Source organism: Chironomus tepperi, unplaced genomic scaffold (genome assembly GCF_022539635.2).
Source record: "Chironomus tepperi strain 1889 unplaced genomic scaffold, CSIRO-AGI_Ctep_v1 contig_89, whole genome shotgun sequence".
Taxonomy (NCBI): domain Eukaryota; kingdom Metazoa; phylum Arthropoda; class Insecta; order Diptera; family Chironomidae; genus Chironomus; species Chironomus tepperi.
This window is the reverse complement of record NW_027226211.1, coordinates 363,896-378,815: the sequence shown is the minus strand read 5'-3', so window position 1 is coordinate 378,815 and position 14,920 is coordinate 363,896.

The window sequence follows — 14,920 nt, the reverse complement described above, 5'->3', positions numbered from 1 at the left end:
AGAAATTATGTTGCATTTTTAGTGGTTAAAGTAAGTCAACTCGTCATTCTTGAATTCTCTTCAACTATCAAATTAACATTTTTTTTAAATTTTGACAACTTTATAGTCCCTCAAAGCATATCCTTCCAAAAAATCATCAATCCATATTAATTTTCATCTCCAGTTGCCCATTAATGCTCTTAAAATTCACAAATATGGTCAGTATTTCAACTTGTTCATATTATGAGTCCGCAACAATGAAAAATTTTTATACGATCTGATGATTTTATCCTCAATGTCATAACTTTGCTCTCCTTATATCCTTTAACTGCTGTAATATTAAATGGCCACATTTAACGTATTTTCATCCTTTTGGATCCTTGTGTGGATTTTGTGTCGTCTGAATTTTGGAATTTTAGGGTGATTTGCATTAATTTACATTAATAGAAGATTGGGTTTAAATTTACTGGACTTGAGAATGTTCACTTGTGATATCGAATAAGCAGCAGTGGCGTAGTGGTTAGAGTGTCGGTCTACCGATTTTAACGACCCGAATTCGATCTCAGCGAAGTTCTAGTCGGATTCGGATGATTTTTTGTATTTTTGGTCACACCAACTCAGTTTGTATATTCGCGACACTCAAATTGTGGCTAGATGCATTTCATTGGTATACCCGGGTCACACCTTGTAGCCTAACAAAATCTCAGCTTAGCAATAATCCCTTAATACGTAACCAATTAGCCGTCCCCAACCAAAATCTTGAAAAACCTCTAAAAACACTAAAATTCTAACAAAATCACCACATGTCATCCTGACCATCATGATTTCCCCCCTGAAATTTATATTTTCTTTACTTTTTTCTTTATTCGCCTTTAATTTCATATCAAAATAAAGCTTTTCATTTCATTTTTTAAACCACAGGGATTATGTTGAATTATCGTTTGAAAAGCATAGTATACGGTTTGTGTACTCATATGATGAATGGCTATTAATAATATAATATTCAATAATAAAAAAAAATATTTCTGAGAGATTTAATAGCCCCTTCAACGGTTGTTGTTGTTGAAGGATTTATGCGTTGGTGGCGGATGTTGACTCTTTATCAGACAAGCATTTGTTGTTGAACGATTATTATTCAATGAAAAAAAAGCATACTTGACTCTATCCAATGTCGAATCGACGGAGAAAAGGACCAAAAATCGATTATGATGACAACGATAAATTTTTTAAAGTTATCTATCATAGCCTTTAGTGGTTTTTTGATCAATATTTTTTATGTGTATGAACAATAAAGTCATCGCATAAATGTAGCAGTTAAAAATGTTTTATATGCTGTCTAGTCTTTTTGTGCATTCATAAAATATTGACACTATTATTGCTTTAATAAAAGAAGGTAAAATTCAATTTTAACATTTTTACGGAAGCACGTGTTCATCACAAAATAATCTCACGGACCATAAAATACATAAAATCATTAATTTTCATTTTCACTGTCAATTGAGTCCGCAATCAATCAAATAAAATTGATTTAACATGAATAATGTTGCTGTCTCATTGGTCGGACGTATTTAAAGGATAATAATTCATGGATTTACGACTCTCAATTATATTATTAAACATTGGTTTAAACTTTAAATTGTAAATGACTGCAGTGTTTATTATAAATGCGGGCGGATGTGAACATATAAATTAATTATGACTCAGGTTTGGTGATTTATTTGTCTCACCTGAGTCAACAATTGATTGTCTGTTGACTTAAAAGATTGTCTACGGTCAATTTACATTCGTTTTTAGAAGATTTAAAATAAAATTCTTGTTAAATTAATTATTCAAGGTTTTTGATCGATTTTGAATGATTTGGACAGAATTAGACCTACAAAACCTCAAAATTACACATTTATATCTTATTCCATGAATTTTTTATCCGACCCACTTCGATTATCTCAATTTCCAGGAAGAAGATAATACATTTCCATTAAGAACATCAGCACATACTCAAAATGAATAGAAACACATTTAAACTTCTCATTTTCAATTCGATTTGCATAGATTCAATCTTTTAAAAAAAGCTCAAAATGCTATAAAAATAATCCATAAAAATACGTATTAAAATAATGATGTGGGAGGTGATTCTTGGATAAATCCGTTGAGAGAAATTTGGGATACTTTTTTGGGTTATCATAATAAAGGTCAATCAATTATGATCAATATTAATTATCTTAGAATCAGATGGAATTAAGATGGCAAAGGTCGATGTGGGTTTTGTTTGGAAATGTCGACTTAATTATTTATTTCGTTGGTTGGACGGATCAACTGTGGATCATGGACTCTCTTAGTTGGGGTCTGATTAACACCAAATGATACACTGTCTCTATCAACAGCTTGTTTTCAAGAGTTCTAGGTGTCTTATGGATTCCAGAGTCTATTATGTTCTTTTGTTACGTACAAAATCACACTTGAAGACTTTATTAATGGGAGTTTCATTTAGTCTTCTACAATATGCCCTGCCCATCAAAACCTATTGAATGATTGTCTACTCGACCTAATATACAATCAGAGTTGAGTTTCTGCTGTGAATCTGAAGGTGAGTAAATGATATGACAATGTCTGAAAATCCCAAACTCTCAAACTCCCTCAAGATTTGCTCCAGGACACATAATTGTGTCCCGAACAGCTTGTTAATACATTAAATTAGCATAACTTCCTTGTTTTACCTTAATAATCACTTGACAAAGTTCTAGACTTCAAGTTCTAACTACTCTTTTTTAAAATAATTTGAAATTTAGGAACATTTGCATTAAATATCCCCAAAACTCTTAAAAAATCCAATTTTCCCCTAAATTCTCACAACATCACCACAAAGGAAATATCATAATGTAAAAAAGAATCAATTTATCGAATGAAGATTGCTTGTTTCTTTTCCACAGCCTGTAATATTGCTTATCTATTTTTACAACAAAATATTTATAAGGTACATCTTTAAAATGGCAGCACTGATGTTGCCACAAAAAAAAATTTTTTTACATACACCCAACAACCACATATACACACAAAATTACCAAACTTTATTTTAAAAAAAAACCTACCGACATGATACGAAACGTGATAACAATTTTTATTGTGCTGATTATTACAAAAGTTTCGCATTTTTTTTATATTTTCTTCTCATTCTTTTTCCAGTCTTACTCATTCGGTGCGAAAAAATAAATGATTATGGGTGTTGATTGTGAAATGAAGTAAAAAATATTTTTATAGCTTTTGAAAGAAGTTACATTAATGTGAAATAATAAAGTGTTGCTGAATATCTATGGGGTTTATTAAAGTTGGGGTAAAAAAACACTTTTTTTGGCAATATTCAAACTTTGTAAATTTTTCATAACTTTTCCTTTGAATTGTTTGTTTGGATTTTTCTGAGGAATTGAGAAAGCTTTTTGTAATTGAATTCATAAAGTTTCGACTAGATTGAATAATTTTTCGTTTTAAGAATTTTTTTGAATTAAATCAAAATTTTATAAATGCACAAATAATATATTCTGAAACTTCTAAAGAGTTTGGACAATATTTTTTATTTTAAATCCACATCAAAATTGTAAAACTTGTACACGAGCTGTAAACTTCATCTTAGATCGAACCAAATCGCATTAAACATAGCAAATTTATTCCAGGAATATTGAATTAATTTGAAATTAATTTAATTATAAACAGCTTAGATGAAATTTCGCCTTCCTCATTTTAATTAGTTTTTAACGATAGGTGAATATAGTATATTGGAGGCAAAGGAAGTCTATGATGAAGATAAATAATTGGATATTAACGCTCTATTGAATTTTAAGATTAATTAATCTTCATAATCAGATTTTGAGGTATTTTCATGTGTATATGCATCAAATAGGGGATGATTATTTATGACGTGTAATATGTTGATGGTGATACTAAAATGCCTTGAATACTTCAAAATCCTATTATTAGATGTAGTAAATTCTGTGAATGCCTATTGTTGTTGCTTGTTTATTGGGTTTCAACTTTGGATTCAAAAATTTCTTACCAATTCATCGAATAAGCTTTAAAAAACATTAATTAATGATTTTAAGCTCGAACAGGACAATGTGCTTACTATAGTGCCGCCTAAGGTCAGAAACTTTCGTAAAAATCGTGATTATTGCAACTTATGTTAGATATATCGATAGTTCCTGATGCTTGAGTACCGATACGACGTTATATTACTCGATGAGATGCTGCCGGATCGCACCGAGATGGTTGATTTTGACTCATTTTTATTGTGAAAAATTGCCAGTCGTCGCTTTGTGCCACTCCAAAAAACCAAACCAATCTGATAGAAATTTCAAAAATTCAACAAAAAAAATCACTCCAATTTCTTAAAAATCAACCCATTTTATGAAAAAATCTCTCAAAAATCAAGAACACAATTAAAAAATCAATTCATCAAAGTCTCTCACATTTATCGTTGACAACCACAAAACAGTATCGTTGCCTATTTATATTTTGCATTCCATCATGATTGATATGATAGATAATTTCCACGCTTGTTAGGAAAATTTATTTAAATACTTTTACTTTTCTTCCCCTTCGCCCCATCAAGTCACTCATAATTTGTTGATTCAAAGTCGAAAAATGTAAAGGTGAAATAAATTCTGCGACATTATTCTAATAGCAAATATCAAATTTCATAATATTGTTTGTTATGAGTGAAACGTTCCTTGCGAGATTTTTTAGTCAAATTTGGTGGATTTTGAGAGTTTAAGAATGATTGATGATGAAGATTTGTGTGAAAATTTTGAAGAGATAATCCAAAAAAATTTGAAGATTTTTAAATAAAATTCAAATTCATCAATCAAAATTGTTAAATCTTCAGCCACTTTAAGCTCTCAAATCCAAAAATTAGTTCCAAATTCTGGCAAAATCATCCAAATTTTTTTTCACCTCTTTACTACCTGACTTGTTATTTTTTCGCAGTTCTACCCGTTCTCATGAGAAAAATGTCATAAATTGTCATGTTTTATGTTGCGTGCATATCAAAACAACAACGACAGCACAAAAAATGAGAAAAAAAGTTTCATTTTATTTATAATTTTTGTACCTATAAAAAAAACTGAATTTTTTTCACTTGCGTTCCACTTTTTTTGTGTATGATTTTATTTTTCCTCGTTAACATTCAACAACATTGGGAGATTTTCATGATGAAAAATGCAAATAAATAAATTTGAAAAGAATAATATTGGATTTAAATGAGAATTTCGGGATTGAATTTGGGGAATTTTTTTTTATTAAAATGAGTTTTTGTTGACAAGTCAAGGACTTCAGGTGTTAAAGTTGATGAATTTTGCTGTATTTTCAAGATTATCATGCCATGAATATTTGATTTAATGCCATACGATGACCGTTACTTTAAATTCTATAATAAAGTCATTCAAGCCATTCTCTAATGTTCTAATTTCAAATTTTTTCTACTAATTACACCAACCCTCTAACAAATGCAACGAAGTCTCAAAAAACGGACCTAAAAAGACTTCTTTTTATTCAAAATAAAAAAAATATTAATAAAGCTTTGTTTTGAGTGGAAGAATAATGAGTGCTAATTAGCATATAAATGCTCTCTCGAGCCTAAAACAACACACTTTACTGTTTCAACAATGATTTTATTGTCAACAGCTCATAAAATGGAACGAAAAAAAAATTGCTTTTTAATAAAAATAAATTTTTTTTTTCGACAAAATTGGACGCAATTAATAAAAATAATTTTATTAGGAAGAAGAAAAATTTGGAAGCTGTTAATTGCGAACGGCTATTTTCAGTTGTTTACAGAGATTTCAAGTTAATTGTTTTGATTTTTCTTTGTATCCCACGTGGATGATTATGTTGAAAATAGATTGGAGAAATGACCTGGATGATGATTGGTGAATTTCTTAGGAAATTTATAAGTATTATTAAGCAGAATAATAAAGCATTATTGTTTTGTGGTCATCGGCAGTGTTTGACGTTGGAAAATGTCAGAAAATGTTATTTTTGGAAAATTGAACGAATTTTAGATTAAAATGTTGTTTGTTGTGATTTAAGTCTTAGTTGGTCCTCTGCTGGTACTCTAGATTCACTTTACCAGATATATATGCAGAATGGGACGGAAAGGGGGTCTTAAAGCCCAACATACTGAAAATAAGTAGGTCGAGAAACTTTAAAAATTCTCTAATCTGAAGCTAGGCATCCTGTGTGCCGAGGCACACTTTTGTATGCCATGTGCGTTCTGGATTGCCCACCACTGGTCTAATCGATGCCGAGCAAACAATTTATGACAAATTTTAGTCAAAAATATTCCATTTTCCTCAAAAATTTTCCATATTCCCTAAAAATTAAGACATCACATTTCATTTAATGTCCTTTCAAACACTTGCGACACAAAAAGCGATTTACTCATAAAATCCGCATTACTTATTAAAAACTCAAATTGAGAAACGCATAAAAATTTTATAAAATAATCGAGGGTGAAAAATTTCGGCAAGTAATTTTCCTCAAGTACCTTCCCTCAACAATACAAAGAAATGTCGAGAGTCTATCCACTCGACATTAAATAGAAAGTAAAAAAAAGTTTAAATTTTTCCTATTAAAATAAATTAAATTCTGTATTATTTCCATTACGAAACACAAGAAAATGAAGAAAAACTTTAAAAAAACTTGAAGAAATTAAATTAAAAGTTTATCGACTTTATTTAGTTTTGAGTGTTTGAGCAAGAAATAAAAGAGTAACATGAAAAGTTTTCTTTTATTTTTTTTCCGTATCATAATCTTTACTGTTTATTCATGTATCGCACCCTTTTCTCCCCCCTAAAATCCAGACAAAATAAAATCGAGTCAGAAATACAAAATAAACTGTTTGGGTGGAGATGAAAAAATAATAAAAAAAAGAAAAAAATCCTTAATAAATTTTCCCTCACTTGTTTACATGGCAGCACTATTGGTATCATTTTCATTTTACAACAACTATTCAGTTATGATCAAATTAAATTTACATTTTACTGCCAGCAGTTTTCAGCATCGTCTCGGTAGCAATGCAATTTTTTTTACTGCTTTTTTTTTATCCAACCTCCTCCCTCAGATTCATTTTTTTTTTGTGAATTGCTGTTGCTCGCTTAACTGCATTGTGTGCTTCAAAAGCAATTAAATTTCACTAACTGCAAAACTAACAGCTTCAAAATTGAATTAAACCGCACGTCCACACCATTTCCGCGAAAAGTGTAATTACAGCTGGCAGAAAATAAAAAATAAAAAAAAAAAATCTCGGCAAATAGAAAAATGAGAAGTGCAAAAAATGAGCGGGATAAATGAAATTAAAAAGTATGAGAGGCATGGATGTTGTCTGATGAATACTAAGTCATCCAGTTAGCCAAAAAATTCTTTGCGTTTCTTAAATTTGTCTTAAAAATTGGTAGGAAACTTGTCAGTGTCCCGAACAGCACACTGTGTTTGCTAGGGCACTGTTATGTCGCCGTATTAACGATAGGACACAAAGTTGACTTGACGGCACCGTGACGGTTGATTTTGATCTAGTTTTGGGTCGAAAAATGGGGTCTGCCACATTTTGTAGCTCGATTTTCAACGATCAGCTTCAATCTGAGACAAACAAAGCCTTAAGACCCAATCGGACCCAGAAAACTTAGCGAAAACCTAGATCCTCCCTAGAATTCTCCCTTCACATGTGCTTTAAACCATCAAAAATTTCAAAAACATCCTCAAATTCTCATTCAGCATTCAATTCTTATCAATTTTCGCAATTAAAATCCACACATCATAAAAAAAGAATCCAATTTTCCTCTAAATAATGACTCCAACTGACCGTACAAAATGAACATAAAGACTCATTCAATCTACTCATAAAAGCACCAAATAAAATATTTTTACAACAACGCACAGCACTGCTTGATGGTCAACGCGCAAAAAAAAATAAAAATATTTTGTTCTCTTTTTTTTTATTGAATTGTTTATTTTTTAAACGATGTTACTGCCCGAAAAATGGCAATTTCTCGTCAGCAACTGTGCAACTATTATGTATGAGCAAGGGCTTTTTATTCTCGTACAATAATATTTTAAATAAAAACTAGTGATGTGATTTATTGAGAATGGCTGAAGGAGTTTTCTGCGTGTGATGATTGCTGGAATAATTTATGTTTTGGTTACTTTTTGGTATGGATTTAAGGTTGGCTTTAACAATGGATTTTGTTGACTGTATGATTTTTAGATGGTTAAAGGATTTTTAAAATTTAAGCGAATGTCAGCTTAGGTTGGATAGTCAGTTTTAAGAGTGGATTCATCATGGCAAATGACTGCTGAATTCTAGCAATCCTTTAAGAGTTGAGCTCAGCAGTAGGAATTGGCAATTAAAATTCGAACACTTTTAGAGCTTACTTACTTACTGAAACCATGCTCCGAATGGATCTGGGTTGCTACAAAATGCTTTCCATGCCTTTTAGAGCTTAATAACTATGAAAATACCCAAACTCTCCTTCAAAATTCCAACAAATTCACAAACATAGAAAATTATACATCTCCAAAAATTACTATAACATCTGATTGCGTATGCTTGAATCCCTAAAAATGGTTGCTATCAAAATCACCCCCAATTTTTCCATTGAATGATTTTTCAATTTCACTATATGAATGTCATTTCACCATGAAAAGGAAGCCAGTTCTCAAGTGTCCCTTACCAAAAAATGAAAATGATGATGTTAGATTAGTTTTGGGAATACAACCAATGCGCACGTGTTCGTGTATGTGCTTCTGCTGCTCGCCATCAGCAAGCGTCATTTGTAAAAATGACCGTCCTTTTTTTTCGTCCGTGGAAGTAGACAAAGTGAGATACATCTGTATCCTTCAAGCGTGCATATCCACAATAAAAATAACAATTCAACTCAAATAAATGATGATATTATTGCATGTGTATAATAATGGGGAAGAGATTCTTATTCCAAATGAGCGGATAGAGAATAAAAGCGGAAAAAAAAATAATTTTAGGCACTTAAGTAAAAAGGTTATTGCCATTTAGTTTCATGAAATGAACATGAGAATTTGTTTTTTTTTTTTTCTTTTTTTTGAAAAATTTATGGCAAGGAATGATTTTACGTATCATTAAAATTAAGTTTATTTGGTGTCCAAAAGCAAGCAATTTTTTGAAGAGACATGCTAAATATAAAATAATCTCCCCTCATTCATTCACTTCAATAATTTTCATTAACTGCAATTTTCAATTGAAAGCTTTCAATCCCCTTTCATTCAACAACCTTTTCAAGCAATTTGCTACAGTTTTGGAATCAACATGTGTATGCACAAAAGAAATCATTTTTGTGTAGTAGAAAAAAAGGGTCTAAAAATTCGAGAAGAGTCTAATTAGGATGGAAAAAAATTCTTTTGTACGGAAATTGTTGAGTTTTAGAAGTCCTTATCTGATGATGTTTTCGAGTCCCCCCTTTTTCACTCTAGCAAAGCAACAATGAAGCTGTTGCAAGAAGAATGGCAACAGCAAAAAAAATTAGAAAGCTTTAAAAATATTTTTATCAATTTATTTAAAGGATCTAAATTTAATTTTTTTTTACGATTTCAATTTAGATATATTTGTTGAGTGGGGATAGTCTGAGGATAGCTTATACTGGATGTAACTAATCGTATCAGAGGAGTCTAATGATGTCAGAGTAGTCTAACGTAGTTCTACGAGATTTTAACATAACATCTGACTCAGACGAAGTGTCTCAAAGTGCTTAGACGTGAAATGTTTAAGTACTTAGATACCTAATTATTGTTAGAATGACTTAGAGAGCTATCATTGGGTCAAGACTCGTCCTTTTTCGAATCATATGTAGTGGAAACGCGACTAACAACTCCTTTTTTTAGTCTACAGACAGCAATGTCATTGAAGGATTGATTTTGATCCCACTATAAACTGTAGATCTACTGACTGCAGAGATCTGTTGCATCCTCACTCTAGTTCAACAATCATTAGCAATTGATCTTTAATAATCACAGTTTTAACGTTATTCTCTGACCCTGGACATTACTCGAATGTCAATCTTTGACGCAAATCCTAGACTATCTTTAAAACGCTTACATTCTAGTGCCTACCATAGCTTTGCATTAGCTCTACAACCGAATAGTACCACTCAATTTCATCTAAACTTATATAATTTCACAAAAACATGAATGTTGAATTCAAATATCATACTATAGTACATCTCAAAAGTAGTTCAACTACATGCAAAAATACTCAAAGAGATGCTCACAAAAGGAAGCCGAAATGGTTTGATTAAAAGCTTTCAACTTCATTCAAAATCCATATCTACATTTAACATCCAAAAAAAAAGAACTTCACACAGCATAAAAAGCACATGGAAATAAATTTAAAATAAGGAAATGTTCATAAATTTCGTTGCATGATAAAGCACTATAGAATTCCATCATAAGTAAGAGAAATGAGTTGTTACTTATACACGATGTAGAGCATAAATTGAAAAGCTCTTTCGTGTAAATGATATGATAAATTGCTACAGCACCTCTATGCATTATCATAAAGAAAATTTTTTCAATTACTTACGTTCTTACGTTCACGGTGAGTCGCTGTTTTCCGTCTTTAAAAAAGCTGCAGTGAGAATTGAAGTTTAAGTTCTGTTGTTCAAGCGTGTGTCTGAAAGGATCGATGTGGAAAATTATTAAATTGGCGTATTTACCTTTTCAATCAGGGGTGTATTCAGAGGGAGGGGGTGAACACCCATTGGAGATCATACCCCTACCTCCCAATATTCCTGAATACGTGCCTGTTTTTAATTTTCGTTACTGACAGCTGATGAAGCTATTTTAGCAGGTTCATTACTAATATTAAGCAAGTCTCTAATGAAATCAACAAATTTTATGAAAAGTTTAATTCCTAAATCCAGCACCAGACCGAAATGACTCTGGCATGGTCTCGAATCCAAACCGAATTCGATACCGAGTCACGTAGGCCTTGAATAATCTTTTAGATCAATTAGCCAGTTTGTCCTATCTAGATACTATTTTTCCATACTATATATATGAATGGATATCTACATCACATCTCTAAAATTAAACTATACCCCAATTATAATGATAACAAACCTACTCAATTCTAAATAATTCTCGGAAAGCATTTTAGCCCACAATTTTACCATTTTCATTCATATACACATTTTCCAGCTCACCAATCAACTTAATATCTTTTATCCAACTTTACAAAATTTAAATGAAGACAGAAACAAGAACCACAACAAGCTGATTAATGTTGTTATGTGAATTGTATAAGGCTCAGATGGTAATTGCAATTTATTCAGGTATTATGGAATTTAAAATATTCATACTTGCTATCATTATAGTCTTTGTTGGATTCCTGGTGGGAATTTTGGGTTAGATTAGTTTGGAAAGTTGGTTTTGGGCAGGGCGTTGGTCTTCGGAATGAATTGTCGTTAATTAAGTATGTAAAATATAGCCCAAAATAGCACAAATCGGTTGATCGATCAAAAATCCAACTCAGGTCGTCATTTGATGCCGGATTTAAGTCGAATCTAGTGGATTCGGGGATCCTTGTTCAATTCAAATCCGGCGCCATGCCAGAGTCATGTAGGTACCTAATGCCTTGTGATATTTCATCAAAAAACCCTCAATTCCACATTCTGACAAAATTATCCCACAAGAATAGTCATTCCTTGTCGTGTCATCCCTTCTGTTATGTTTAATCTTTGGATTATGATGAATAGTACGTTATTAAATATGATTGGCATGGAATCTAATTTGTACAATAGTAATAAGAATGAAAATAGGAAAGAAGATAAATTGCATGTAGTACAAAAATATTATTTTTTAAGAAGTTTACAGTATGATTTATGAAAATTTAAGCTATTTTTATTGTTGGCAATCAGAGCGAAATGAATTTTTTTTTTTCGGTGTTGAATTAAATGAAGTGAGAAATTGAATTATGGGCAAATCTTTTTAAGGTTTTTTTTTGACATTTTAATTTTTTAAGAAAAAAACTAAAAATTTATTGAGCACGTTGCAATTTTTGGTTTGTTTATGATAAAGGCTACTTTTCGCTACGTTACTATATCAAATTGATCAACACAGCTGCTTCCTTTAAAAAGTTATTAGCCTTGGAGAGTGTTTCTGAGTTAAATTTACGAAAGTTGAAACTTTTAAACTTCATTTTTTCAATAAACCTGAGCATTTTTTAAAACTGAAATGATACCATAAGATTTTCCCTCATTGGATAACTATATTTTTGCTAATCATGATTTAAATTAGTGCCTAATTAAGAAGATATTTAACAAAAATAGCGTTTCTGAGTTAAATTTCTCCAAATTTTCAAAGCAAAAAAAAGTATACAAAATATTTGAAATCTAAATTTCCGTTAGATTAATTCTCCAAAAAATCATTTTTTTTAATTTTTTAACCCAAAAAGACATTTTACAGCACGTTTTTGAGATATTACAGCTTTGTGATGGTTTTTACATCCATATTTATAGTTTTATTAGTATTTAAATTTATTAAACCAAATCAAATTTTAGAACTTTCAACAGTTAGAAAAAAATTTGAAAAAAACAAGTTGAGAAAAATTTTAAGTCGATTTTTTGCAGTTCCCTTTTTCTGTAGATATGGCCTTATGAGGTATTAAATTCATTTTGAAGGTGAAATTTATATTTTTTTTGAGAATTATTTCAGGCGAGAGAATTTCCGAGGCCATTCATACGAAGATGCGGATGAACATTTTTATATAAGAAAAGACAAAAAAAAAATCTTGCTTGCTGTCTAGGATTGGAGGAAGGAAATTTTTTGCATAAGGAAAATGGTGCAGAAATAATTCTTAAAGAAGGATGAAAAAAAAGTTTGTTTTCCTTCGTTAGTCTGATCTTTTTGGGATTGTTTATAAATTATGTCTATCGAAAATTGGAATTTTTGTTACTTTGGGCAATATTTACACAGATGTTGTTCAAAAGTGCTCCTAAAAAGACTGTTTGGACTTCTGAACTTCCTAAACGACCACATTAATCCAAAAGAATTCCTAATTATGTCCCAATACGATCTTTTTCTTTAAATTCTGATAAAAACTAACCTATAAATCCCAATAACACATGCCAACTAATTGATCTAAAAACCGGCACCAAGCTGTCTTGACTCTGGATTCAAAGTGAAGTCAGCACCAAGCAATGCCTGCATAAAGCCAGAGTTTTGAACTTTTAACCGATTTGTGGGATTCAAAGTTGCAAAATAGGCACCTGTTTCAGACAAAAACCGTACAATTTCTTAATAATGTTACCGGTTTTTCTTACAAAACCATACAAATTATCAAGATATTGTTCAGTTTTTGCCTGTGGCAGGTGCCTATTTTGCACCTCAAGTGCAATTCGGACCATTCTTGACCTAATAAATTTCTGACATTTTGCCATACTTCTAAGAAAATCATCTCAATCGAACCTTTAATACATATTAATTTCATAAGTGATCTCAATTGCTATCCGATATTCATCTCATAAAGTCATTCACAATTATGATAATCAAAGTATCCACTTAACTTCTTGATCTGCTATCAAATCCATCATTATCAATATCACAAACATAATTTCCATGAAAAACACTTGACAAAAAAATTTATTCATTCTTCTTCATCTACATGATTCTGCAATAGACGCACACTTCTCTCCGTCGTTTGAAAGTCTTGAAATAAATTAAATTTGAAAATTCATGGCATTTACATAATTTACAATAATTCCATTACCATTTATTTACATTAAATTTGTATAAACATCCTTATTATTCTCATGATTATCGTTATTGTCGTTGCTTCTTTTTCTCATTGTTATTATTTGCATTTTGGACATATTTATCTAATAAATCTATTTTATAAATCAGATCAGAATGGATGAAGTATCTTAAAAATCAAAATGTTGACATGATCTAGAAATGAACGTCCGCTCTAGAAATGTCAGGACTCTTTATGTTTGATTTTTCAATAAAAGTGAACTGAGTTTGGGGAAAAATTCTTGTGACTTATTGATGCAGTATTGAGAATTTATTATTTTATTATAAATTCTACATTAAATTGATGTGGGAAACGGTACTATTGGGATTTTAGGGACTTTTCACTATTTCAGCTAAATATTTTAACAGATAATTAATGTTTTTTGATTAATTTATATAAATTTATCATTTAAAAGCTTTGCAAAAAGAGTTATGTACAGAATAAACCAGCATATTTGATATATTCAAAAATATTTAAATTTCAACCTACAACTTTTCACCTACAATTATAAATCATAACAAAAAATGAAATATTTAAATCAAAATTGATTTTTAAATCATTTTACATTATTATTTAAATGAGTTTAATACTTTCAAAGTTGTGTAGGTTCAGGATATTTAAAAATAACTGAATTTATGCATAAATACATTTTTCCCTGTCGTATTCTATTTAAAATTTAACAGAAAAATAAATAAAGCTCATTAGAAAACAAATTTCATTAAACATTTTCTTGAAAAAAAAATCCCTAGCTTAAAAAGTCTTCGAAATTGTACATGTACACATAAGAAGATTTATGTTTTATTCAACAAAAAAAAAGAAAGAAAATAATATTCCTAATTCGTTGAAGAGATTAAATTTTAAATCTCTTTTTTTGAGTAGGATTTACAAGCAAATTTGTCATAAAGTAATGTATTTCCACTTCCAGAGGCAAACAATCTTATTTACGAAAGCTTTAACAACAAATTTTCATCTTCATTCTAATGCAAATGATACTTTTTTTGTAAATTTCGTACTTCCTCATAAATTTAAATTTAGGGGAAGTCAAATAAAAGTTTGAAATATTTGAAAATTCAATAAAACTGTTTCTTGAGTAAATTATGAATAAATTCCATAATCTCAGATCAAAACTGCCGTCTTTAT